Source organism: Bufo bufo, chromosome 10, assembly GCF_905171765.1.
Source record: "Bufo bufo chromosome 10, aBufBuf1.1, whole genome shotgun sequence".
Lineage (NCBI taxonomy): Eukaryota > Metazoa > Chordata > Amphibia > Anura > Bufonidae > Bufo > Bufo bufo.
In genome coordinates this window covers 147,694,408-147,720,560 of record NC_053398.1, presented here as the reverse complement: position 1 = coordinate 147,720,560, position 26,153 = coordinate 147,694,408, and positions in this window count along the sequence as shown.

The window sequence follows — 26,153 nt, the reverse complement described above, 5'->3', positions numbered from 1 at the left end:
GCCTCTGTTGGGGAGGGGCTTATCACTACTGCTGTGGAGGCAGAACAGGAAGGAAGGGGTGCACAGCCATGTTCATGTTCTTCATGGGTGGTTAGCCAGAGCAGGGGCCACACTTCCTTATGAAGCCACAAGTTCCCAGCACCTTACCTTATTTGGTCTGATGACATCATCACTCCTACATCACTGCCTTTTCAATCCAGTGCTGGCCCATTTATTAGTGGGGTCTCTGTGTCCTACCCCCAGAGGTGTCATCAGAGGACGCCTCCCCTCATTCCCACTGACCGCCTGCCCGGTTCCTTCTGCGCCGGCGGTCTGCTCAGTGAAGAATCACCCCCTGGGGGAATCGGGAAACACAAAGAACCATATATTCTCCTGAAGGTCTTGATTCGTGGCAGCGGCTCCCCCCGGGGGTCCACACGGGGGCTAGTGATATAGAACCGGGGTCCAGTCTCATCATCCTCTAATGAAAAGTTCTGCAACTTTGTAATACACGTTGTGCTTCAAGTCTTCGCGATTTTCAAGATCTCTGCTTGCTGTCGGTGAATGGGAACATTTTTGTGTATATGTATTCACATCTTAAAAGGGGTGTTCTTGATCTATCCACAGGATAGGGCACCATATGAGCGGGTGGGGGTCCATCACCTGGCACCCCCCAAGTGAGCAGCTCTGACCTGCAGCCGAATTCCAGGAAGCAAATGGTGTAAGGAGCTGGAGCAGCACAGCGCCAGACACTGGCTAGTGGCTGTTCTCAGGTACTGCACCTCAGCATATAAGCTCAGTACCTAAGAACGGCCACAGCAGAACGCATGGCGCTGTTCTAGCTTCTGGGAACTATTGCTGCGGGTGACAGCTGATCGGTGGGGATGTTGGGTGTCAGACCCCCACCTATCGGACATTGATGACCTCTCTGATGGAAAAGCCCTTTAACCTTAATACTTCTCGTAGCTGAACATTTGCTACAGTTGTACCCAGTCTGAACCAATGCGGAGTGCAGGTGTTTCTACCCAGCTTTCTACAGTCCCTGTATATTACATAGGACTCCAGTCCCTGCTACCCATCTCTTACTACTCTGCCAGTCTGTGTGTCAGTCTCCACTGCAGTTTTGACATTCTATTCATGACATAGAAAACTCAGGATGAGGAGGACAATAGATTCTTCATAAATAGCAGAGTGCAGCAGAGAATGAGCAGGCGGCAGGACAGACATCCCAGGCTGTTCATTTTCAGGAAGCATTTCACAGCGCCCCCTAACAGGTGCAGGGTAGAAGTAAGATTTCAGGTAGAGGGACCCTGTAGCTGTCAGGGCATGCTGGGAGTTGTAGTTACATCTTGCAGATGTCCCATAATTGCAGCCTGCATCAATGGCTAGAGAAGTCATGAAGCCGTCGTCACCTGCGCGGTACATTGCGCCTGCGTTCCGCTCCATGTACCCGTCCGGGCGCCCGCATCTGATGTGCCAGTGTTCTGCTGTTTGCTCTGCCGACAAGGAAACCACTGAACGCAGGAACATAAACACAGGTACAGGGATATTCAGCCGCCATGATGTCATCGCTGCGCCGCCGCCAAGCCTCAGCCGCTGACATTTTTTCCAGTCTCATTGAATGACAACATCAGACACCAAAAGAAACCCTCTGTGTGAGAAATGTGCTGATGAACTACAACTCCCAGCAGAGTCTGCTAATGACCTGTGTAGGATATTCACTGTGCAATTGTTGTCTCTGGACCCTGAACTCTCAGCATTTAATTCAAGGAAGATTGTGATGGGAGACTAGAACTACAATCCCTATTGTGCCCACTAATGGTCCGATGTCCGCTAGGGGCAGAGTCACCTAGGGGGCGGTAGCCAAGATGGTGGCTGAGGGCATAGGGAAGAGGAGCAGGGCGCCGCAGATGGCAATCTCATGGGGCGCTCACTGATGATGGGGGTTATAGTGCAGGAAGGGGGCACTGAGGGGCCCTAACTGGCATTACTACTGAGTGGGAAACAAATGGGGACACTGTTATGGGGGCACTATGAAGTCGTTGTGTATGGCACAGGGAGCAATCGTTTCAGGTGGGGTGCCAAATTTGTGCCTGGGGTAAAGGAAATCTGCAAGTTATTACAATGTTTGGTTAATGTCGCAGTAATGTCCATGATGTGAGGAGGGCAAGAGAGCTGCACATAAAAAGAAGGGCCCACATCAGCACAGAGGATTTCAGGAGAGGAGTGCGCTGATCTTGTGGAGGTCACAGGATGAGAGTTACATAGTGGAAGGAGCAGGGTCCTCCCAGCAGCACAGAGGATTTCAGGAGAGGAGTGTGCTGATCTTGTGGAGGTCACAGGATGAGAGCTACATAGTGGAAGGAGCAGGGTTCCCAGCAGCACAGAGGATTTTAGGAGAGGAGTGTGCTAATCTTGTGGAGGTCACAGGATGAGAGTTACATAGTGGAAGGAGCAGGGTCCTCCCAGCAGTACAGAGGATTTCAGGAGAGGAGTGTGCTGATCTTGTGGAGGTCACAGGATGAGAGCTACATAGTGGAAGGAGCAGGGTCCCAGCAGCACAGAGGGTTTCAGGAGAGGAGTGTGCTGATCTTGTGGGAGGTCGCAGGATGAGAGTTACACAGTGGAAGAAGCAGGGTCCTCCCAGCAGCACAGAGGATTTCAGGAGATGAGTGTGCTAATCTTGTGGAGGTCACAGGATGAGAGCTACATAGTGGAAGGAGCAGGGTTCCCAGCAGCACAGAGGATTTTAGGAGAGGAGTGTGCTAATCTTGTGGAGGTCACAGGATGAGAGTTACATAGTGGAAGGAGCAGGGTCCTCCCAGCAGTACAGAGGATTTCAGGAGAGGAGTGTGCTGATCTTGTGGAGGTCACAGGATGAGAGCTACATAGTGGAAGGAGCAGGGTCCCAGCAGCACAGAGGGTTTCAGGAGAGGAGTGTGCTGATCTTGTGGGAGGTCGCAGGATGAGAGTTACACAGTGGAAGAAGCAGGGTCCTCCCAGCAGCACAGGGGATTTCAGGAGATGAGTGTGCTGATCTTGTGGAGGTCACAGGATGAGAGTTAGGCCGAGTTCACACGAACGTGTGTAAAAAGAGAAAAAGGGCCGGCTCGGGTAAAATGTTACCTTTATTTTTCAGTGCAGATAAAAGACAGTTACATGTTTCGGATCAGAGACAATAGCGATCCTTCTTCCTGACAGGAGGAAGGATCGCTATTGTCTCTGATCCGAAACATGTAACTGTCTTTTATCTGCACTGAAAAATAAAGGTAACATTTTATCCGAGCCGGCCCTTTTTCTCTTTTTACTTAAGTAACGCTGTGGTTCTTGGCGTGGTCCGTGCTTGGTGTGACAGGGTTTGAGCACGCCTACACTCTCTCTTTGCCCACACGAACGTGTGTGATCCGTGGCCGTGTTGCGGGCCGCAATACACGGCCACAGTTCCGTGTGCATTCCGCATCACGGATGCTCACCCATTCACTTCAATGGGTCCGCAAATACGGAATTGCGGAACGGCCGCATGGAACGGGACCCCTCGGAAGCACTACGGAGTGTTTCCGTGGGGTTGCGTCCCGTGCTTCCGTTCCGCAAACAGATAGGACCTGTTCTATCTTTTTGCGGAACGGGCGGATCGCGCACCCATTAAAGTGAATGGGTCCACGATCCGATGCGGCTGACCCACGGCCCGCGATCATGCATTGCGGCCCGCAATTTGCGGGCTGCAGCACGGGTCACACACGTGTTCTATCTTTTTGCGGAACGGAAGTACGGGACGCAACCCCATGGAAGCACTCCGTAGTGCGTCCGAGGGGTCCCGTTCCGTGCGGCCGTTCCGCAATTCCGGATTTGCGGACCCATTGAAGTGAATGGGTCCGCACCTGTAATGCGGAAAGCACATGGAACTGTGGCCGTGTATTGCGGCCCGCAATTAGCGGGCCGCAATACGGCCACAGATCGCACACGTTCGTGTGAACTAGGCCATTACATAGCGGAGGAGCAGAGTTCCAGCAGTACAGAGGATTTCAGGAGGGGATCTTGTGGGGGCAGTGACTAGTCCCCTCTTGTGGTATCCCATTCTACCAGGAGGTAGAGCACGTTCAGCCAGATGGAGGTGGAGGCGCTTATATGTCATAATCCAAAAAGCCATTGATGAGTCGGGTGCCAGGACTCTTTGGCATTTGCCCGCCGGCAGGAACATTCCTCTGGACTCTGTCATGTGGAAAGTCTCTGCGCAGGAATGCTCGCTGCAGGTTACAAGCGGCTTGTTGGTGTTTCTGCTGCCACTTGATGGTTGATTTAGAACGTAATTCTCAGAATTGCGGGCGGCTGTTCCCTCTGTGCACAAAATCAGACTATTCTACATGATGCCAGACTGGCGGGTCGTATTCACAGCGGGCACTGACCAAGGTACCCCACACCAGCAACTGTGCCCCAGTCAGGGACAAAGACACTTTTATTGAGTTAAGTGAAGGGCCAGACTTGTTAATGGCGCCGACACTGGTGTAAAATAATCTGGGCGTCTGACCTCATTCAAGCTGCGCCAAATCTATCACATAATCTGCGTCAGTTGAGGGGTTTGGCGAATCTTCTGATTCTAGGTTTATGTGGTGTAAATATTATTAAATATTAGTGATACTGTCCCACATAGAAGGCTTATCAATAAAGTGCAGTCTTTGGGCTTGGACTCCCATATTGTTGAATGGATTAGGCAGTGGCTGAGGGACAGACAGCAGAGGGTTGTAGTCAATGGAGGATATTCAGACCAAGGTCTTGTTACCAGTGGGGTACCTCGGGGGTCTGTTCTGGGACCCATATTGTTTAATATCTTTATCAGCGACATTGCAGGAGGCCTCGATGGTAAGGTGGGTCTATTTGCTGATGACACAAAGATTTGTAACAGGGTTGATGTTCCTGGAGGGATACACCGAATGGAAAAGGATTTAGGAAAACTAGAGGAACGGTCAAAAATCTGGCAACTAAAATTTAATGTTGATAAGTGCAAGATAATGCACCTGGGACGTAAAAACCCAAGAGCAGAATATACAATCAGTGATACAGTCCTAACCTCAGTATCTGAGGAAAGGGGTTTAGGGGTCATTATTTCAGAAGACTTAAAGGTAGGCAGACCATGTCATAGAGCAGCAGGAGATGCTAGCAGAATGCTGGGGTGTATAGGGAGAGGCATTACCAGTAGACAGAGGGGGGGCGCTTATGCCGCTCTACAGAGCACTAGTGAGACCTCATCTGGAGTATTGTGCGCAGTACTGGAGACCATATCTCCAGAAGGATACTGATACTTTGGAGAGAATTCAGAGAAGAGCTACTAAACTGGTCCATGGATTGCAGGATAAAACTTACCAGGAAAGAGTAAAGGACCTTAACATGTATAGCTTGGAAGAAAGACGAGACAGAGGGGAGATGAGAGAAACTGCTAAATACATAAAGGGAATCAACAAGGGAAAAGAGGAGAGAAGATTTACAAGAAGAAAAACTGCTACAAGAGGACATAGTGTTAAATTAGAGGGGCAAAGGGTTAAAAGTAATATAAGGAAGTATTACTTTACTGAGAGAGTAGTGGATGCATGGAATAGCCTTCCTGCAGAAGTGGTAGCTGCAAATACAGTGGAGGGGTTTAAGCATGCATGGGATAGGCATAAGGCCATCCTTCATATAAGATAGGGCCAGGGGACACATACAATTGTCAGGTTCTCTTCACCCCGACCCCCCCCCCCCCCCACATATATATATATATATCTTCTGTACAGAAAAATGAAGACTATGCAGAAAACCCAGCATTTCCACCAAAACCAGAAAAACTTGGAACGGATCTGGTGGCCTGAAAGACAAGGAGAAGTGGGAATGTGACATTCTGCAGAAAGCAGAGATCCCGAGGGCGGCAGGAACTGGGGATCAGAGTGTTTAATCATGTCGTATTATACGGCCGGCGGCGATCAGGACCGGACGGCAAACACGCGGAGAGATAAAGCAGGGACCGTGGCGGACATTCCTCACAGACACAATGTTCTATTACTGATTATCACTGCACTGAAACCACTGGGTGTGAACTACTACTCTCAGTATGTCTTGGCTTCCACTGCCTGCCAAGTTATGTCGGGAGTTGTAGTTTTATAGGTAGGCAGGTGCATATGGCAAACAACCCCAAAGCAGAATTACACCCAGTATACAGGACAGGAGAAGTGGTACTGTGCAGTGTATATTTATATATATATATACAGAATAGGAGCAGATACTGAGGATTACACCCAGTATACAGGACAGGAGAAGTGGTACTGTGCAGTGTGTGTATATATACAGTTGCAAGAAAAAGTATGTGAACCCTTTGGAATTATATGGATTTCTGCACAAATTGGTCATAAAATGTGATCTGATCTTCATCTAAGTCACAACAATAGACAATCACAGTCGGCTTAAACTAATAAAACACAAAGAATTAAATGTTACCATGTTTTTATTGAACACACCATGTAAACATTCACTGTGCAGGTGGAAAAAGTATGTGAACCCCTAGACTAATGACATCTCCAAGAGCTAATTGGAGTGAGGTGTCAGCCAACTGGAGTCCAATCAATGAGATGAGATTGGAGGTGTTGGTTACAGCTGCTCTGCCCTATAAAAAACACACACCAGTTCTGGGTTTGCTTTTCACAAGAAGCATTGCCTGATGTGAATGATGCCTCGCACAAAAGAGCTTTAAGAAGACCTACGATTAAGAATTGTTGACTTGCATAAAGCTGGAAAGGGTTATAAAAGTATCTCCAAAAGCCTTGCTGTTCATCAGTCCACGGTAAGACAAATTGTCTATAAATGGAGGACGTTCAGCATTGCTGCTACTCTCCCTAGGAGTGTCCGTCCTGTAAAGATGACTGCAAGAGCACAGCGCAGACTGCTCAATGAGGTGAAGAAGAGTCCTAGAGTGTCAGCTAAAGACTTACAAAAGTCTCTGGCATATGCTAACATCCCGGTTAGCGAATCTACGATACGTAAAACACTAAACAAGAATGGATTTCATGGGAGGATACCACAGAGGAAGCCACTGCTGTCCAAAAAAACATTGCTGCTGGAAGTAGCCATCAGAGGATGGAGACATGTTCTCATTCTGTTTACCCCAAATTCGGACTCTACCATTTGAATGTCTCAACAGAAATCGAGACTCATCAGACCAGGCAACATCTCTCCAGTCTTCAACAGTCCAATTTTGGTGAGCTCGTGCAAATTGTAGCCTCTTTTTCCTATTTGTAGTGGAGATGAGTGGTACCCGGTGGGGTCTTCTGCTGGTGTAGCCCATCCGCCTCAAGGTTGTGCGTGTTGTGGCTTCACAAATGCTTTGCTGCAGACCTCGGCTGTAACGAGTGGTTATTTCAGCCAACGTTGCTCTTCTATCAGCTTGAATCAGTCGGCCCATTCTCCTCTGACCTCTAGCATCCACAAGGCATTTTCGCCCACAGGACGGCCGCATACTGGATGTTTTTCCCTTTTCACACCATTCTTTGTAAACCCTAGAAATGGTTGTGCGTGAAAATCCCAGTAACTGAGCAGATTGTGGAATACTCAGACCGGCCCGTCTGGCACCAACAACCATGCCACGCTCAAAATGGCTTAAATCACCTTTCTTTCCCATTCTGACATTCAGTTTGGAGTTCAGGAGATTGTCTTGACCAGGAGCCCCCCCTAAATGCATCGAAGCAACTGCCATGTGATTGGTTGACTAGATAATTGCATCAATGAGAAATAGAACAGGTGTTCCTAATAATTCTTTAGGTGAGTGTATATACAGAATAAGAGCAGATATTGAGGATTACACCCAGCATACAGGAGAAGTGGTACTGTGCAGTGTCCGTAGATACAGGATAATAGAAGGGATACTGTGCAGCATCCACATTTGTATAACTAGAGATTCTACAATATTTGTGATTATTTTCCTCCCTCTTCAATCTCCCTGCTGTTACATTGTATCTTTTGCAGCCCACACACTGGATTTCCCTCCTCGGTTTTCTGGAAATGATCCCATGTTGCAGTTTTGCAGGTTGATGAGGATTGACATCTTGAATCGCTGACAAGGAATCAGTGACCGAGGAGAACTGCGGCTATTTAGAGTGATTCATTACGGCCTCACAGGGGGATGTAGCTGAGCTGAGTTTGTATGGTGGGGACACATAACTTCATTTATTATGGTAACTGATCCAGGTTCTGACCCGATATCTGGAGCTGATTATAATAATCGAAATATGTGTATGAAGCCCAGGACTCACTCAGGGGGAACATGGCTGCAGATCATTGGTCATATAGTAACGGTCAATGAGAGTTAGGCCTCTTGTCCACGAACGTGTGAAGCCCATGCTGTGGACCGCAAATTGAAGTCCGCAATGCACGGGCACCGTCCGTGGGGCAGGCGCATGGGGATCGCAGACCCATTCACTTGAATGGGTCTGCGATCCTTCCGTTCCACAAAAAGGTAGAGCATGTTCTATCTTTTTGCGGTGCAGAGGCACGGAACGGAACCCAAGGAAGCACTCAGTAGTGTTCCGTTCTTCCATTCCGCATCTCCAGATTTGCGGACCCATTGAAATGAATATGTCCGCATCCGTGATGGATGGAATGGCCACAGAACGGTGCCCGTGTATTGCAGATCCGCAAATGCAGTCCGCAATACGGCAGCGGGCAGCACACGTTTGTGTGAACGAGCCCTTAAAGGGACACTCCACCTAAACGAGTGAGGTATTGTTCTGGACTGTAGAGAGGTTAGCTGTACTCCGCTCTGTACTTATCAAAAGAAAGTCTGCATTGTGTTTAGAATATTGTTTTCTCTTTGAATCCCAAGTTCGTCTCCACTTTAAGATCTCTGCTTGCTGTTAGTGAATAGGAACATTTATTGTGTACAAATGCAAAAGCTGAAAACAGGGCATATGCTCAATTTTTCTCACATCTGGGGGTTTGTTACAGTTATATCCACTCTGGACAGTCCTGTGTGAGCTAAACACATCTGCAGCACACATCTCTCCTGTCCTGATAATTTGTTGCAATGTATCAGTGCAGTTAAAATGTATCAATTTGGAGTCCGCATAGAATTCTTGAGACTGGGGACACTATAACAAACCCGCAGCTGTGAGAACTATTATGTTTGGATTTTTGGCTCCTAGCTGTGGCAAGAATCTTCCCCTTTAATGACAGCAAGCAGAGATCTGAAAAAAGATGAAGATTTAAAATGCAAAATATAAGAAGTATGTAGAACCTGTCCTCTTACAATCGCTGGTCTTCCACTGATTTAGTGCTCAGAAGTTCAGGAACGCTGGGAGGAGCCTTGGCGGCCATGTTGGCTGTCGCCCAACTTTTCCAGTAGGAGACATAACTAAGAAACTGCTGAATACCATTTTACCATATTTCTAGATCCAAGAACTTTATATTTATGAATATTTTTGAATTTGAGAACATTAGTAATAAACGCTGCGCCTTTCTACGTATTTTACTGTCATAATCCTAATGAGAAAGGGTTAATATCAAAGCCCTTTTACAGGTCAGTGAATGACCGCCCCCCCCCCCCCCCCCTCTTAAAGAGCCCCTGCACTGTTTCTCATTAGTGCTGCCCCGGGGGGGCAGAGTTGATCACTACTTGTGGCATTTGCTAATTACCCACCTTTCCGATCTGTCATCAAGTGTGAACATGTGTGCTTATATCTGTTCCTGGGAAAGCTGGGTGACTACCGTCTAACTCTCTGAATGGCAGTGTTGCAGGGAGGATGTTATATAGGCATTGCCAATCAGGAGGCTGGGAAAGCTGGGTGACTTTGCCATTTAGATCTGCAACAAGGGCTTGTTGATGTGTCATGGACACCCAGCTTTCCACAGACTCCAAATGACACACTAATCTCCAGTGTTACATAGTGTCACATTTCTGTTTCCATTCTATGGCTTCATCTGTGTTAGTGTCAGTCTTCACTGCATTTCTGGTATTCTATTCAGGAACCAGTCACTGGTTTCACCCTGTCTCAGTCTATTGGCATTCCTAGAATGTCCAGCGTCAGAGTAAAGGATTCTTTAATGAGATCCGATTCCGTCCTGATCATCGGCACCCATGTGGGGATCAGCGGCTGTGGGTCCTCAGGGATTTGTGGGATATTTCCACTGGCTGACAGGTCACTATAAGGCTCCTGATGAATGATTTTTGCAGTTTTTTCCAGAGTCATCTCGAGGTCGGGCAGGAAGATGCCGTTTTAGTGTTTGCTCGTTGCGTGCAGTCCCAGGCAGGAAAAACTTCCGCTGTCTCGAGTCGTATGAGGAACGCGGCAGCGAGTGACGTCGCTGATCCAAAATGCAGAGCAGAAAGGCATCAACACATAGCCGGCTCCTAGCAACCCGAGAGCCCCCGCCATAACCCCGCCACCGCCTGGGAAAGGGCCACACATGGGAGGGTTGGCGCAGCATGGACAAAAAAAGAAAGATCTTCAATGTAGTCTCTAATCTTATGACCTGAGATGAAGAAGGGGCGACATAGGGCAATGGCCGGAGATCTGAGACGTGCTTATCCCCCTGTGCCACATGCAGATCAGGGCATCTCTTACAAAGGTCACATCATAGACTATTATTCCTGCTGCCACCTGCCAATGTGGCATTGAGATCCTTGGGTCCTCCATGCGACTCCAGCAGAGCATCGACAGACTGTGTACGCTATAATGAAATGCTCTGCAACTTTCTCAAAGGCTTTGTGTCTGAATGTCTCAACATTTTAAGATCTCTGCTTGCTGTCTTGTTTACTCTATATATATACACATATATACATACTCTAGATCAGTTTTTCCCAACCAGTGTGCTTCCAGCTGTTGCAAAACTACAACTCCCAGCATGCCCGCACAGCCAAAGGCTGTCCGGGCATGCTGGGAGTTGTAGTTTTGCAACAGCTGGAGGCACACTGGTTGGGAAACACTGCTCTAGATACAACCTGTCAGTCTAAGGCCCCCTGCACACGAACATGTGCACCCCGTGGTCGTGCAGTGGCCAGCAAAATGCGGGCTGCAAGCAATGCACGAACACAGTCCATGGGGCAGCCGCAGCGGATCGCGGACCCATTCACTTTAATAGGACATGTTCTATCTTTTTGCGGAACGGAAGTACGGGGCGAAACCCCACGGAAGCACTCCGTAGTAATTCCGTAGGGTTCCGTTCCCGTGCTTCCGTTCCGCATCTCCAGATTTGCGGACCCATTCAAGTGAATGGGTCTACATCCGTGATGTGGAATGCCCACGGAACAGCACCCGTGTATTGCAAATGTGGTCCGCAATACGGCAACGGGAAGCACGCGTTCGTGTGCAGGGGGCCTAAGGGTGCTGCCACATGTTCAGGTTTTTAGATGCAGGAGTGAGTTGTATCTGCCCTTAGGCCTCTTTCACACGGGCGTTTGCTCCAGATGCATTGCGTGTGCATTGCAGGAAACCCATGCGAGTAGGTACGCAATTGCAGTTAGTTTTGACTGCGATTGCGTTCTGATGTTCAGTTTTTATTGCGCGGGTGCAATGCGTTTTGCACGCGCGTGAGAAAAATCTGAATGTGGTACCCAGACCAGAACCTGGACTTCTTTGCTGAAGTTCGGGTTTGGGTTCGGTGTTCTGCAGATTTTATTATTTTCCCTTATAGCACAGTTATAAAGAAAAATAATAGTATTCTTACTACAGAATGGTAACTAAAATGTGCCTTGAGGGGTTAAAAAACAACAACTCACCTCATCCACTTGATCGCGCAGCCGGCATCGTCTTCTTCTTCTTTCAGGACCTGCAAAAGGACCTTTGATGACGTAATCGCGCTCACCACGTGGTGACGTCAGCGCAGGTCCTGCTGAATGAAGATAGAAGATCCTTCTACGTATTTTCTTTATTCAGCAGGACCTGCGCTGACGTCACCACGTGGTGAGCGCGATTACGTCAAAGGTCCTTTGGCAGGTCCTGAAAGAAGAAGCAAAAAGTCGATGCCGGCTGCGCGAACAAGAGGATGAGGTGAGTTAAATTATTTTTTATTTTTTTAAACCCCTCAAGCCCTATTTCTGTATTCAGAATGCTATTATTTTCCTTTATAACCGTGTTATAAGGGGAAATAATACAGTAAATTGACTTTTATCAATTTACTAATATCATCTCCTAGCAACCGTGCGTGAAAATCTCATTGCATCTGCACTTGCTTGCGGATGCTTGCGATTTTCACACATCCCTATTAACTTCTATGGGGCCTGCGTTGCGTGTAAAACGCAGAAAATAGAACATACTGCGATTTTCATGCAACGCACAAGTGATGCGTGAAAATCACCGCTCATCTGCACAGCCCCAATGAAGTGAATGGGTCCGGATTCAGTGCAGGTGCAATGTGTTCACCTCCCGCATCGCACCCTTGCGGAAATCTCGCCCGTGTGAAAGGGGCCTTAAGGCTTTCTCTCCTGTTTTGATCCACACCCGATTTTGGCTTCGAAAACTGCATCAAAAAGCCTGAACGTGTGGCAGCACCCTGGGGATCTCACTGCTGAGAATTTTCTACAATTGGCTCCGGATGCGTCCTGATGCATTGCGGCAAACCTGCGCGAGTAGGTACGCAATTGCAGTCAGTTTATGACTGCGATTGCGTTCCGTTGTTTAGTTTTTATCACGCAGGAGCAATGCGTTTTGCACGCGCGTGATAAAACAATGAATGTGGTACCCAGACCCGAACTTCTTCACTGAAGTTCAGGTTTGGGTTCATGGTTGTGTAGATGTAATTATTTTCCCTTATAACATGGTTATAAGGGAAAATAATAGCATTCTTAATACAGAATGCTTAGTAGAAGGTCAATTGAGGGTTAAAAAATTAAAAAATAAATTAACTCACCTCCTCCAATTGATCACGTAGCTGCCGGTCTCCTGTTCTTTCTTCAGGACCTGTCAAAAGGACTTGTCAAAGGACCTGTGGTAACGTCACTGAGCTCATCACATGGTCCAATCACGTGGTCCATTACCGTGGTGATGGACCATGTGATTGGACCATGTCATGTGACGTTACCACAGGTCCTTTAGCCGGCAGCTCATGATTAAAGAAGTAAGAAGAGATCGGCAACTACGCGATCAAAAGGAGGAGGTGAGTTAATTTATTTTTATTTTTTAACCCTCAATTGACCATCTACTAAGCATTCTGTATTCAGAATGCTATTATTTTCCCTTATAACCATGTTATAAGGGAAAATAATACAGTGAATAGACTTTCATCTTAGCAACCATGTGTGAAATTGTACCGCATCCGCACTTGCTTGCGGATGCTTGCGATTTTCACGCAGCCCCATTTAGTTCTATGAGGCCTGTGTTGCGTGAGAAACGCACAATATAGAGCATGCTGCGATTTTCACGCAACGCACAAGTGATGTGTGAAAATCACCGCTCATGTGCACAGCCCCATTGAAGTGAATGGGTCCAGGTTCAGTGCGGGTTCACCTCACGCATTGCACCCGCGCGGAATTCTCGCCCGTGTGAAAGGGGCCTTAGGATTCTTTCACATGAGCGTGTCCTTTGCGGGAATCAGGCTCCGTGGGAGAGAGGGATCCTGCGTTCTGGACTTACAGAAGTGCACAGTATTATCATGATTTATAATGGTGTGTGCCTCTGCCTGACCTGGGTCCAGATTCAGTGCGGGTGCAATGCGTTCACCTCACGCATTGCACCCGCGCGCAAATCTCGCCCGTGTGAAAGGGGCCTAAGGCCTCTTTCACATGGACATCAGATGATAAGATGCGGGTGCGTTGCGGGAAAATGCATGATTTTTCCGCACGAGTGCAAAACATTGTAATGCGTTTTGCACGCGCGTGAGAAAAACTGGCATGTTTGGTACCCAAATCCGAACCCGGACTTCTTTACAGAAGTTTGGGTTTGGGTTAGGTGTTGTGTAGATTTTATTATTTATATCTACTTAATCCACTTGTTCGCGCAGCCGGCATCTCTTCTGTCTTCATCTTTGCTGTGCACAGGAATAGGACCTGTGGTGATGTCACTGCACTCATCACATGGTCCATCACATGATCTTTTACCATGGTGATGGATCACGTGACAGACCATGTGATGAGCGCAGTGACATCACCACAGGTCCTATTCCTGTGCACAGCAAAGATGAAGACAGAAGAGATGCCGGCTGCGCGAACAAGTGGATTAAGGTGAGTTAAATTATTTTATTTATTTTTTTAACCCCTCCAGCGCTATTGTACTATGCATTCTGTATTCAGAATGCTATTATTTCCCCTTATAACCATGTTATAAGGGAAAATAATAATGATTAGGTCCCCATCCTGATCGTCTCCTAGCAACCGTGCGTGAAAATCGCACCGCATCCGCACTTGCTTGCGGATGCTTGCGATTTTCACTTCTTTTTTCATTCACTTCTGAGGGGCCTGCATTGCGTGAAAAACGCAGAATATAGAGCATGCTGCGATTTTCACGCAACGCACAAGTGATGCGTGAAAATCACCGCTCATGTGAACAGCCCCATAGAATTGAACGGGTCCGGATTCAGTGCGGGTGCAATGTGTTCACATCACGCATCGCATCCTTGCGGAAATCTCGCCCGTGTGAAAGGGGCCTTAAGGCTTTCTCTCCTGTTTTAATCCACACCCGATTTTGGCTCCAAAAACTGCATCAAAAAGCCTGAACGTGTGGCAGCACCCTGGGGATCTCACTGCTGAGAATTTGCTACAATTGTATTATCCAGTCTAGACAATCTTGCATTGATACATTGTAACAAATAGAACAGGAGGGAGATTTGTGCTGTAGATGTGTTTCGCTCACAGAGGATTGTCTAGAGTGGATGCAACCATAACAAACCCCCAGCTGTGAGCAGGATGAGGTCTGAAACGGATTTAGCCATTCACTGACAGCATGCAATGATCTTGAAATGGTGGGGAAGTGAAACACAAGTAGGCAAATGAATCAAAGGACGTGTTTGTGCAAAACTGTGATTTTTTTTTTCAATTCTCTCCTGCTTTAAAGAAACTGAGTGGGGCTCAGCCTCCCACAACCCAAAGTATTTACTGTAATTTGCCAGAAATGGGTGTGAATTATAGTGCAAATCACTGCCGGTCATAGCTACCGGTGCACAGGCGAACAGAAGATAAGCCAAATGTATTCAGAGGCCTGCGCCTGTCCTATCTCACTCCATGTGAAGCATATCTTTAAGGGCTCATGCACACAGCCGTTGGTGATGTTGCAATTTGCAAATCGAGGATCCGAAAAACACGGTTACCGGCCGCATTTTGCAGAACGGAACATCGTGCCCTCTGTAGAACCGTCCTATCATTGTCTGTAAAACGGACAAGAATAGGACACGTTCTATTGTTTTGCAGGGCCGCGGAACAGATGTATGCATATGTATGCTGTCCGCAACTTTTGCGGCCCCATTGAAGTGAATGGGTCCGCATCTAATCCGCAAAAATGCGGGGTCGGATGCGCTCGTATGCATGAGCCCTATATTCCTCCCAAAGTCTACTAGAAAATTACAAATCTTGTTATTAGACAAAGCTTCATTTCTGTAGGGCAGGACCTCGCCCTCTGAATGGTTAAGTAGAGGTCAGCGGTCACTACAACCCCCATCGTGACGCACAACTCCCCATTGGTCCACTTGCTGCGCTCAGTGATATTTCCCAGCGGGGTGGTTTTGCCGCTGGTCGTCCAGTTGTTTCCCATGTCAGCGGGCGCTCCACCATGTTATTTATGCGCGTTCGCCGGTGATATGACCATTCAGAAAAGCACTTAAGGGTGGAATGAATTGTGGCGCACGGCGCCCCCACCTCTTCCGCAACGCATTTACATGTCAGGGGCATAAGTGGGCTTTTCCTCGTCAGGACCGGAGGAGAGATTCCCCTCCACAACAGAAGGAAACCAAAATAGGACAAGCATCCTGGATATTGTAGCAGAGGACACGCTGCGCGCAGGGCGACCTGGTGAAGCAGGGGTCATGACCGATGGTGGCCAGCGAACAGACCAAAAATCCAATAAAAGAAAAAGGGGTTTGCAACTTTTTGGGCTTATTTGCACGAAAATTTTGCAACATTTTAAATTTTTTACTCCAATTTTGAAAGGTTGGCGGGTTTTTTTTGGCCGTGTATTGTATTGCTTACTTCAGTATACAGATGGCACAGAAAACGGCGTAAAGTATTAGACTTAGGGCTCATGCACACGAACGTATTTTCTTTCCGTGTCCGTTCCGTTTTTTTTGCAGACTGTATATGGAACCATTCATTTCAATGGGTTTGCAAAAAAAACAGAAGGTATTCTGTGTGCATTCCGTTTCCGTATGTCCGTATATCTGTTCCGCAAAAAATTGAACATGTCCTATTATTTTCCGCATTACGAACAAGTATAGTACTGTTCTATTAGGGGCCAGCTGTTCCGTTCCGCAAAATACGGAATGCACACAGACATCATCCATATTTTTAGCGGATCTTTTTTTTTGCGGACCGCAAAATCCATACGGTCGTGTGCATGAGGCCTTAGGGCTAATGCACATGACCATGTGTGCCCCATGCCTGAATCACAGCCCGTATACAGCAGGTCTGCAATATACAGGCGCTGGCCGTGTGCACTCCGTATCACGGATGCGGACCTATTGAATTGAATGGGTTCGCAATCCTCAAGATACGGAATGGTGCGGAAGCATGAATCGGATGACTTGCGACAATGAGGATAAATGTGTCGGACCGCAGACCCCTCCCTCTCACCACACCCCCTTTTTGGAACGTGTCGAGGTCGGATTAGAGGCACCACTTGCAAAAATGAAGCAGAGAGAAAATATCTCCTCCAATATCTGGTATTTATCAAATATTGCAGGATAGTTTAGAAATTTGGAGCAAATTACATCAAAGCCTCCCCTCGTGATAAATCTCTCCTTAGTGTTTCAGTTCTGCGCCATTTCCAGATCATTGCTTGCTGTCAGTGAACAGGGACATTCTCATTTATATCCAGAGACAGAAAGCCTCTACACAGTTCTAATACGTCTCACAGCTGAGGGTTTGTTACAGTTGTATCCAGTCTATCAATCCATGGGAGGGGAACACATCAGCAGCACCAACCTCTCTCCTGTAATGATAATTAGTTACAATGTATCAGTCTGAAGTCCAGGCTGTGGATATAGAACAGAGGATTGTCTACACTGGATACAATTGTAACAAACTCTCTGCTGTGAGAAGGATCATGCTGTAGATTGGGGAAGGGATGCACCATAGAGAGTTTTCTTTTATTGCTGTGGCGTATTGATGCCTCTTCTCCCCTGTGTGGCCTGACAGCTCTGCACATGGGAACATGTCAGGATTATGGGTGATGGCCTCAGCTATAAACCATAATCAGCTCCAGGAATTTCCCTAGGAAGCCTGGGTGCTGGGCCCCTATGCTGACCTCTGACCCTTACAGTACAGGGAACATGTAACAGGGAGCAGGACCTGTCAGGGAAGATTAGTTGGCGCGACCCCCTGACCTCCTGAAGCTTCTCCATTTTTTGTCTTGTCATTTTGGAGCAAGCAGAAAAGATTTAGAAGCAGAGGCCGTGGACACAAGGCTTGGGGTGCACAGGTGTGAGGGCGAACCTGCGGCGGGGGGAGGGAACACAGTCCGTATCTATAGGGGGGTCAGGGATATTTGGTCTTTTTTATCTTAACTATCATGGCATTGGTTTGAGCTCCTCAGTGAAGCCCCCCAAACACTACAGCCTGCAGATACAGTACCGCCTATAGAAATTATTGTTACAATTCGGGGGCTGGGGGGGGGTCATTCGTTTTATGTAAAAACATTATAATCCTTGTATAATGAAAACTTTTAAACTTCTAATAACTATTTTCTACTCATTTCAAGATCTCTGTTTACTGACAGTGAACAAAAACATTACAATTTAGTTCAGAAGCTGAAAACCAACCTCACGGCTGAGAATTTGTTACATTGTATTCAGCCGCACCTAATAATTCTAACACCTGAGAGTTTGCTACATTGGGGGGAATTTATTAAACCTGATGTAAAGGAAAACTGGTTTAGTTAGGCCTCATGCACACGACCGTTGTTTGGGTCCGCATCCGAGCCGGCTCGGATGTGGACCCATTCATTTCAATGGGGCCGCAAAAGATGCGGACAGCACTCTGTGTGCTGTCCGCATCCGTGGCTCCGTTCCGCGGCCCCGCTAAAAAAATATAACATGTCCTATTTTTTTCAGAGCTTTGCGGACAAGAATAGGCATTTATATTGCCGGCGCCCGTTCCTCAAATTGCGGATCCGCGATTTGCAGACTGCAAAAAACGGCACAGTCGTGTGCATGAGGCCTTACTCACAGCAACCAATCAGATTCCACCTTTCATTTTCCAAAGGAGCTCTGAAAAATGAAAGGTGGAATCTGATTGGTTGCTATGGGCAACTAAACCAGTTCTACTTTACACCAGTTTTGATAAATCCCCCCCATTGTATCCAGTCTTGAACTGAACACATCAGCAGGGAAAATCTCTCCTGTGGTAATAGTTTGTTACAATGTATCAGTGCAGGTGACAGGTATGTCTGGAGTCCAGGATGTTTACATCACAGAGGATTGCCTAGACTGGATACATTGTACCTGGGGCGCCTTCACATCTGATGGCTTCATGTCAGATTGTATATGGGATTGTAGGACACCCCCTGCTCCCCATTGTTCAGGTCCCATGTGACCCCCTCATGCATAGGTCCCCTGAATCCGCTGCACCCCTCTTGCTCCTGTCTGAGCTGGTTAATGTCCTGGGGTTGTGGCTCCTGTCAGCGGCAGGGGGGATTACAGAGGACAGGCTCAGATATCTGGTAATGGAAGATTTACCTGCGGCCCCTGTGAACACTCATCACGGCTCCCAGGAACATAAACGAGGCTGTGAAAATGTTCTGACTCTCCATGGACAGCTCCGGGCCCCCAGATGTACTCCAGACCCCATTAAATTATCCTGAGCAGGAACAGTGCAGAAAGCTGCCAGATAATTGACCGTAAAAATCGCCGCGTGTTCACGTCGCATTCGTTTACATGGGGCTATTTTTAATCTGATGTGAACTTTTCCAACTGTAAAAGTGCGAGGTCTGCGGCACAATCATGGATGAAGTGGGGATGGACCCCCATTATTGGAGGACCTGGCATTACACTGGTATCAATGGAAGAAAGGGGTTCACCTGCCGAAATCTGGGGACCCCTCAATGGCCGAGCCCTTAGACACCAACCAGGTGGCCCCTGCCTAATTCTCATAAAAAGAAGTAACACAATCACTTATAATGCCGGTCACAATGTGTTATATACGGTGTTACATAGGACTGCAGGTGACATCTACTACATTATCTGTACACAGAGAGCTATCACTGTGTTATCTGTGGTGTTACATAGGACTGCAGGTGACATCTACTACATTATCTGTACACAGAGAGCTATCACTGTGTTATCTGTGGTGTTACATAGGACTGCAGGTGACATCTACTACATTATCTGTACTCAGTTATCACTGTGTTATCTGGTATGTTACATAGGACTGCAGGTGACATCTACTACATTACCTGTACACAGTTATCACTGTATTATCTGGTATGTTACATAGGACTGCAGGTGACATCTACTACATTATCTGTACTCAGTTATCACTGTGTTATCTGGTATGTTACATAGGACTGCAGGTGACATCTACTACATTACCTGTACACAGTTATCACTGTATTATCTGGTATGTTACATAGGACTGCAGGTGACATCTACTACATTATCTGTACTCAGTTATCACTGTGATATCTGGTATGTTACATAGGACTGCAGGTGACATCTACTACATTATCTGTACTCTGTTATCACTGTGCTATCTGGTATGTTACATAGGACTGCAGGTGACATCTACTACATTATCTGTACTCAGTTATCACTGTGATATCTGGTATGTTACATAGGACTGCAGGTGACATCTACTACATTATCTGTACTCAGTTTTCACTGTGTTATCTGGTATGTTACATAGGACTGCAGGTGACATCTACTACATTATCTGTACTCAGTTATCACTGTGATATCTGGTATGTTACATAGGACTGCAGGTGACATCTACTACATTATCTGTACTCAGTTATCACTGTGTTATCTGGTATGTTACATAGGACTGCAGGTGACATCTACTACATTATCTGTACTCAGTTTTCACTGTGTTATCTGGTATGTTACATAGGACTGCAGGTGACATCTACTACATTATCTGTACTCAGTTATCACTGTGTTATCTGGTATGTTACATAGGACTGCAGGTGACATCTACTACATTATCTGTACTCAGTTATCACTGTGTTATCTGGTATGTTACATAGGACTGCAGGAGTTTGTGTTCTGTACCTAATATAGGCCCATACAGGGAATTAATTTGGCCAAAGACTCCATACCCCACCCACCACGACAAACACTGGGGCAAGCCGAGTGACCCCACATCACCTGTAAGATAATCCCTGCGGCTCTCACTAGATTCCACAGTCATCTGCAGAATAAAACAAGAACGATATAAAGTTGTCAGGAAGTCTGGACGGGGAAAGATCAGAGAAGAGAAAGCGCAGCGTCTACAGTGGAAGGGGCAAAAGTAAGGAAAACAGGAAAAAAATGATAGCTGGAGGGGGAATGGTTAATACAGGGATCTCTCTCATTACAGTCTGGTCTCCTCCACAGGTAACGGGCACTGAAGCAGATGTCACCCAGCTTTCCACAGACTCTGAATACCATGTAAAGCCAGACTGCTCTGCTAGAGGCCTCTCCCCTGTGGGCAGGTGCCCTGTGTGCCATGGAGGCCCTCTGTCTTGGTCAGGGCATGTAGATTCTGGGCTAGGGCATGGAGCAGAATCTTTTCCTCATGTGAAATATAGCCTAGCTATAATCCACACTGCCAGTGTGTCAGTCTTCACTGTTTCTCTGGCATTCTATTAATGAACCTGGGTGCTCGGGATGATCAGACCTATAGACAATTCCCGTGTATAAAATTGCTGTGATGCTTGGAATTGTGGGAACATAGAAGATAACCGGAATGTTTATTGTAAACCTTGTGATTGTCATCTGTTACTTTGTTGCATCTGTGGCAGCAGTTAACCCCTGAATTTCTGCCGATTTTAATAAGCAATTAAAAAGCAATAGAAGGACTTGCACTAAGTTCATCGTCTTCATCTTGTCATTTTTGTAGAAAGCGACGGCTGCGATGACATAAACACGAGGGCTGTAAACCTTTCATTGAGAACGGGGATGGGTGAGCTCAGTACCTACATGTTTGGGTTGAGCATTGCATTAAGACGTTGGGTGGCCGCCTCGATGGTGTCTCACAGGGTGATAGATGGCAGGTTTATGAAAGCTCCTCCTGAGTGCTCACCACTGCTGCACCGGGCCCCACATTTCTGGAAGGCATCCGTCTACAGAATGTATATTATAAATCCAAGTCCTGAGATATAATTATAGGTTTCTCAGCTTCTCGCTGTTAGACCGGGATATTGAGCAAAACATTACAAAGACTGGTGCAACACAATGGTAAATGCAATTGACAATATATAGCTAAACCCTCACTCTGATTTAAAAATGAGACTTTCGCCTATATATTCTTATATCAAGAACATACCGGAGCCCGTGCACCTCGTCAAGGTCTCTCATAGTGGCACGGGGCCTAACGCTAACCTACCTGTGCCAGTGGGCAACTACAGGGGCCGTATGGGCAATTACAGGAGCTTGAGGTCTGACACACAGCAAACAGCTCCTAGGTTACCTCCAGCGTGAAATCACACATACAATGGGAGGAGGCTGTGAGTCCCTACCTCTGGAGGTGCGCAATAACATTTGGGGTATTTGATCATTTTTTCTGCCATTTAAGACCACGTCATTTAGTCAGTTCGTTAGCCCAGGATATACTTTACACCAGGAAACTCCTGCACTTGTCCTGCCAAATCTTAGAAATTCATCAGGGGCACACCCCTGTAATATAAGAGCACTTTCCCTTTAAATAAGAGCATAAAAACACGAAAAGAAGCAAAAACAAACGTATCACTGAATTATTGTGTATGCATGACCAGCAACCCTCCTATCAAACCATCTGAGTAAATTCCAGTCTTTACTGTAATTCTGGCATTTTGTTCATGAATCAAGCGGGAAAGCAGTCTGTCAGCAGTTTTGCCCTTGCGGAACTGCTGACAGAACTATAAAGGAGCTGGTGCGAGCAGAAATAACATACCTTTGTGGAAATTTTCTTGAAAGGGGTAGCGGAATATGAAGCTTTATTCTGCCAGATTCTTCTCCTGCAAGTGTCCAGGAGGCGGAGCTTTACTCTGAAGGGCTTTCTGCATTGAGCTGCTTCACAGCCCCTCCCCTCTGAGTGACAGTCTGCCGGTTGGATGCTGCAGCTGTCACTCAGAGCAGGGTGATGGGCTGTGAAGCAGCTCAATGCAGAAAGCACTTCACAGTGAATCTCCTCCTCCTGGGCACTTGCAGGAGAAGAATTGGACAGAATAGAGTTTCATATTCACACAACTCCTGATAATAAAAGCTCCTGTCCTCAGCCCCTGCCTAGTGCTGCCAGCAGTTTTGTATAGCTAAAACTGCTGACAGACTCCTTTTAATGGAGATTTTGGAAGAGATATTTAAAGAGATTTTCCAGGGCTTACACATTAGAGAGCTATTCTTAGGATAGTCCAAAACACTTTGAATGGTAGAGGTATGACCTGACCTCCAGCACCCCAGCTGAAGTGCCCACGTGCCACTGTACGTGCCACGTCTCCTTCATTGCTTACACAATATGACCCAGCAGCAATGTCAGGCACAGCTCCTCGGGCAGGCAATCTGTGCCTATAGTGAGGTCCATCCCTTTAAATTTGTAATGGGGCAGGAGGTTGCAGTAAACCTAGACCCTAAAGGGGGCAAAAAGACCTGTGTGCCTTATAAGAGGGCTGCAGTGTCAATGGTATGATGGAGGGGGTACATACATATACACACAGGGCAGCCTGTACATTTAGGACTTGTTTCTGCGTTGCATTGCTATTCGCATTGTTATTTTTTCCTCTTCCTTGTAAATGGGCCTGACATGGGGATAACATCTGCTAGCAGTGATGATAGCGTGGGCCCCCGCCGGCGCTCCTTGCAGCAGAACAATAGCTTTCTGAGTCCGATCTCTGGATCTGTCCATTGCATCTTCTGCCAAAGTGGCTGTTATTTCCAAGCAGAGTAGCTGCCCCGGGAACGGGGCCAAAAACTCCGGCAGCAGAAGATCAACGGGGCCAAGTACGAATTAAGCAGTAGGCGCTATGTGCTAACGCTCTGGCATATTTTACAGACACCGTGTCAGTCGTGGTATTTATTAAGAAGGTTTTCATGACGACAAATTGAGTCCAATGTGAAGGCTCAACACAATCTACCTTACATGGTCAGCAGCAAACAGACAGCACAACAACCACGGGGGGCTCAGCAGGCGGCGCGTGCGACACATGGGGTCCCGATGGTCCTGTGCATTACATCTGCTGAGCCATGTAGGCCTGGAGTGGAGGCACTTACTGGGGCAGAAGAAGGCAAAAAGCACAAAGTCACCCAGCTCTGTCATAGTAGGTGCCCTGGCCGGATGGTGTTCACCTGCCTCATAATATCAATTATCACAGCATAATAATTACTTCCATGGTATCAAGAAAAATCCAACTGCTCTTACTGATCCCTAAGAATGGATATGACTGATGAAATCTGAAAGTCTCTGCACAAGGTTATTCCAATGAAAACAATGCCGTACAAATCCACACTTGTTATTTGCCAGAACGAACTGGAGAAAGTGTATCTGACCAACTGCAAGAGTTATTAAAGTACATGAAAAACTCCTATAACACTGCCTCACACATACACAAATATGTACAAGAATATAAGTACTATAATACTGCCTCCCATGTACAATATAACTACTATAATACTATTCCTATTTACAAGAATATAAGTACTTTAATACTGCTCCTATGTACAAGAATATAACTACTATAATACTGCCTCCTATGTACAATATAACTACTATAATACTATTCCTATTTACAAGAATATAACTACTATAATACTACCTCCTATGTACAAGAATATAACTACTATAATACTGCTCCTATGTACAAGAATATAACTACTATAATACTGCCTCCTATGTACAAGAATATAACTACTATAATACTGCTCCTATGTACAAGAATATAACTACTATAATACTGCCTCCTATGTACAAGAATATAACTACTATAACACTGCCTCCTATGTACAAGAATATAACTACTATAATACTGCCTCCTATGTACAAGAATATAACTACTATAACACTGCCTCCTATGTACAGGAATATAACTACTATAATACTGCCTCCTATGTACAAGAATATAACTACTATAATACTACTCCTATGTACAGGAATATAACTACTATAATACTGCTCCTATGTACAAGAATATAACTACTATAATACTGCCTCCTATGTACAAGAATATAACTACTATAATACTGCTGCCTATGTACAAGAATATAACTACTATAATACTGCCCCCTATGTACAAGAATATAACTACTATAATACTGCTCCTATGTACAAGAATATAACTACTATAATACTGCTCCTATGTACAAGAATATAACTACTATAATACTGCCTCCTATGTACAAGAATATAACTACTATAATACTGCTGCCTATGTACAAGAATATAACTACTATAATACTGCTTCTATGTACAAGAATATAACTGCTATAATACTGCCTCCTATATACAAGAATATAACTACTATAATACTGCTCCTATGTACAAGAATATAACTACTATAATACTGCTCCTATGTACAAGAATATAACTACTATAATACTGCCTCCTATGTACAAGAATATAACTACTATAATACTGCTCCTATGTACAAGAATATTACTACTATAATACTGCTCCTATGTACAAGAATATAACTACTATAATACTGCCTCCTATGTACAAGAATATAACTACTATAATACTGCCTCCTATGTACAAGAATATAACTACTATAACACTGCCTCCTATGTACAGGAATATAACTACTATAATACTGCTCCTATGTACAAGAATATAACTACTATAATACTGCTCCTATGTACAAGAATATAACTACTATAATACTGCCTCCTATGTACAAGAATATAACTACTATAATACTGCTGCCTATGTACAAGAATATAACTACTATAATACTGCTTCTATGTACAAGAATATAACTGCTATAATACTGCCTCCTATATACAAGAATATAACTACTATAATACTGCTCCTATGTACAAGAATATAACTACTATAATACTGCTCCTATGTACAAGAATATAACTACTATAATACTGCCTCCTATGTACAAGAATATAACTACTATAATACTGCTCCTATGTACAAGAATATTACTACTATAATACTGCTCCTATGTACAAGAATATAACTACTATAATACTGCTCCTATGTACAAGAATATAACTACTATAATACTGCTTCTATGTACAAGAATATAACTGCTATAATACTGCCTCCTATATACAAGAATATAACTACTATAATACTGCTCCTATGTACAAGAATATAACTACTATAATACTGCTCCTATGTACAAGAATATAACTACTATAATACTGCTCCTATGTACAAGAATATTACTACTATAATACTGCTCCTATGTACAAGAATAATACTACTATAATACTGCTCCTATGTACAAGATTTTATCTATCCATCTACAAAAACAGAAGGTGCAGCAGCACAGTTAGACGTAACGTGACCTAGAGGAAATCCTCAGGGACGGCGGGCATTTTGTGGGAAGGCGCAAGGGTCCGTTGTTGACGGAAGGAGGTTCCTGGCCACGGTGAAGTAAGAGCCGGTATTTTCAGGTGTCAGCAGCAGCTAATGCTGATTGACACTTTACTATTTTAGTATGGCTGTATAGCTGATCCGGGACGGCTCTTACTGGGAGTAGTCAAAGTGCTGAGTGGGTGACTACTCCCCATGTTCCAGGCCGGGTCTTGGTTTTGGGCTATAAAACACAGGCAGCAGTGTCAGGTGGGGGGGATTACTCCTCTCTGTCAGTCTCTGTGTTGGGACCTGAGAGTTTTGGCCTGGATTAAGTCCTGCTACCTTGTTGCTGTGAAAGCAGGTGGATTCGGCTTTGTCCAAGGAC